The sequence below is a fragment of the Athene cunicularia genome, unplaced genomic scaffold, assembly GCF_003259725.1.
Source record: "Athene cunicularia isolate RWA unplaced genomic scaffold, athCun1 SCF_205, whole genome shotgun sequence".
NCBI lineage: Eukaryota > Metazoa > Chordata > Aves > Strigiformes > Strigidae > Athene > Athene cunicularia.
This window is the reverse complement of record NW_020799273.1, coordinates 1-2,654: the sequence shown is the minus strand read 5'-3', so window position 1 is coordinate 2,654 and position 2,654 is coordinate 1. Positions and strand designations below refer to the sequence as shown.

Sequence of the window (2,654 nt, the reverse complement as noted above, 5' to 3'; positions counted from 1 at the left end):
CAATTTTCTCTGAAAATCCTCATTTTTCTCCTCTATTTCCCCATTTTTAGGGTCCAAACCCACCAATTTTCTGTCAAAATCCTCATTTTTCTCCTTAACGCCCCATTTTCAGGGTCCAAAAATACCAATTTTCTCTGAAAATCCTCATTTTTCTCCTCTAACCCCCATTTTTAAGGTCCAAAAATCTCATTTTTATACTCCAAGCACCCACCCCCAGAAAAAATAAATTAAAAATTCATAATTCTCATTCATTTTGAGCAGTCATCTTTATTTTTACTCAAGTAGCCCCCGAACTGAGTCCTTTGGCTTTTTTTTTTTTTTTTTTTTAATTTTATTTTTAATTTTTTTTCCCGCTTTGAGGCAAAACGAGGGAGAATTGGTAAAATAATGAGGCGGGAAGGTGAAATCCCTCCGATTTCTCTGCAGCTCCGTTACTAAACCCAAACCGGGACCAACAATTATCTTTATTTATTCCCAAATTAGTAAAATCCGAGGATACTGCCCATAAATTCAAGTTTTAACTGGGTTTCCCCTCCGTACTGGGAAAGCCGGGGGTACAGGGGCTGACTCCAGTTTGGACTGGGAGGCACTGGGTCATCCAGTTTGTACTGGGAGGGGGCTCAGCCTGTACTGGAAGGGACCAGGAGAACCAGTTAGTACTGGGAAGAAGCCTGGTCTGTACTGGGAGTGAGGAAGATGATCCAGTTTGTACTGGGAGGGGGCTCAGCCTGTACTGGAAGGGACCAGGAGAACCAGTTAGTACTGGGAAGAAGCCTGGTCTGTACTGGGAGGAGGCGGGGGGGTGAGGAAGATGATCCAGTTTGTACTGGGGGGGGGCTCAGCCTGTACTGGAAGGGACCAGGAGAACCAGTTAGTCCTGGGAAGAAGCCTGGTCTGTACTGGGAGGAGGTGGGGGGGTGAGGAAGATGATCCAGTTTGTACTGGGATGGGCCAAGCCTGGACTGGGATGAGATCCAAGGATCCTCTTTGGACTGGGAGGACGCCCAGTCTGTACTGGGAGGGGATCAGGGTGGACTGGGACCCACCGCGTTCTGGACTGGGAGGAGATGTGGGCATCCAGTTTGGACTGGGAAGTGGGCCAGTCTCTCCTGGGAGGGGTTAAAGGGATCCAGTTTGTACTGGGACAAGGCCCAGTCTATACTGGGAGAGGGCCGGGGCATCCAGTTCCGGCCTGGAGGTGGCCCAGTCTGTAGTGGAACTGGTCCGAGGGAAGCAGCTTGTACTGGGACGGGGAAAGGTCTGTACTGGGAGGGCACTGGAAATCCAGTTTCTACTGGGAGGCGGCCCAGTCTGTACTGGGAGTGGATAAAGGGGTCCAGTTCTGACTGGGAAGTGGCCCAGTCTGTACTGGGACTGGACCAAGGAGAGCAGTTGGTACTGGGAAGGGCCCACTCAGGACTGGGAGGGGGGGGTCAAGGGCTCCAGATTGTACTGGGAGGCACTGGGGGATCCAGTTCATACTGGGATGGGGCTGTCTGCAATGGGAGAGACCAGGGAAACCAGTTTGTACTAAAAAAGGGCCCCAGTTTGTACTGGGACAATGTCCATTCTGCACTGGGAGGGGATTAGGGCATCCAGTTTGTACTGGGAGTGGGCCAGGTCTGTACTGGGAGGAGATCAAGGGATCCAGTTCTGACTGGGGAATGGCCCAGTCTGTACTGGGACTGGACCAAGGCGAGCAGTTTGTACTGGGAAGGGCCCAGTCTGGACTGGGAGTGGACCAAGGAGAGCAGTTTGTACTGGGACTAGGCTCAGTCTGTACTGGGAGGGGTTAAAGGGATCCAGTTTGTACTGGGACAGGGCCCAGTCTGTACTGGGATGGGATAAGAGGTTCCACTTTGTACTGGGGTGGTGCCCAGTCTGTACTGGGACAGGATCAGGGTGGACTGGGACTCATCACATTCTGTACTGGGAGGAGATCAGGGCACCCAGTTTGGACAGGGAAGGGGCCCGCTCTGTACTGGGAGGGGTCAGAGGGACCCAGTTTGTACTGGAACAGATCCCAGGCTCTACTGGGATCAAGTTCTGACTGGGGAGTGGCCCAGTCTGTACTGGGAGAGGATCAGAGGGTCCACTTTATACTGGGAAGGGGCCCAGTCTGTACTGGGAGAGGTTAAATGGATGCAGTTTGTATTGGGAGGGGGCCCAGTCTGTACTGGGAGGGCACTGGGATTCCAGTTTGTACTGGGATGGGGCCCAGTCTGTATTGGAAGGGGTCCGGGGAACCAGTTCTGACTGGGAAGTGGCCCAGTCTGTACTGGGACTGGACCAAGGAGTGCAGTTTGTACTGGGAAGGGCCCAGTCTGGACTGGGAATGCACAGGGGACCCAGTTTGTACTGGGAAGCACTGGGAGATCCATTTCATACTGGGAAGTGGCCCAGTCTGTACTGGGATGGGACCAAGGAGAACAGTTTGTACTGGGACAGGCCACATTCTGAACTGGGAGGGCTTCAGAAGTTCCACTTGGTACTGGGAATGGGCCCAGTCTGTACTGGGAGAGGCCAGGGGAACCAGTTTGTACTAAAAAAGGGTCCCAGTCTGTACTGGGACGATGTCCATTCTGCACTGGGAGGGGATTATGGCATCCGGTTTGTACTGGGATGGGGTCATTCAGTACTGGGAGGGAATCCAG

The 2,654-nt window shown here is 52.8% G+C and overlaps 1 long non-coding RNA gene across 3 annotated transcripts; it reads left to right on the top strand.

The window, feature by feature from the left end:
- Positions 1-265: 265 nt before the first annotated feature.
- On the top strand, positions 266-2,619 carry LOC113490690. Of its 3 annotated transcripts, none has more exons than XR_003400290.1 (3): positions 266-593; positions 697-1,322; positions 1,790-2,619. It is a non-coding gene; the product is annotated as an uncharacterized LOC113490690 (long non-coding RNA). The 3 variants fall into 3 exon arrangements; XR_003400289.1 differs by having other exon boundaries at positions 266-687; positions 910-1,322; XR_003400288.1 differs by having other exon boundaries at positions 266-1,322.
- Positions 2,620-2,654: the final 35 nt, after the last annotated feature.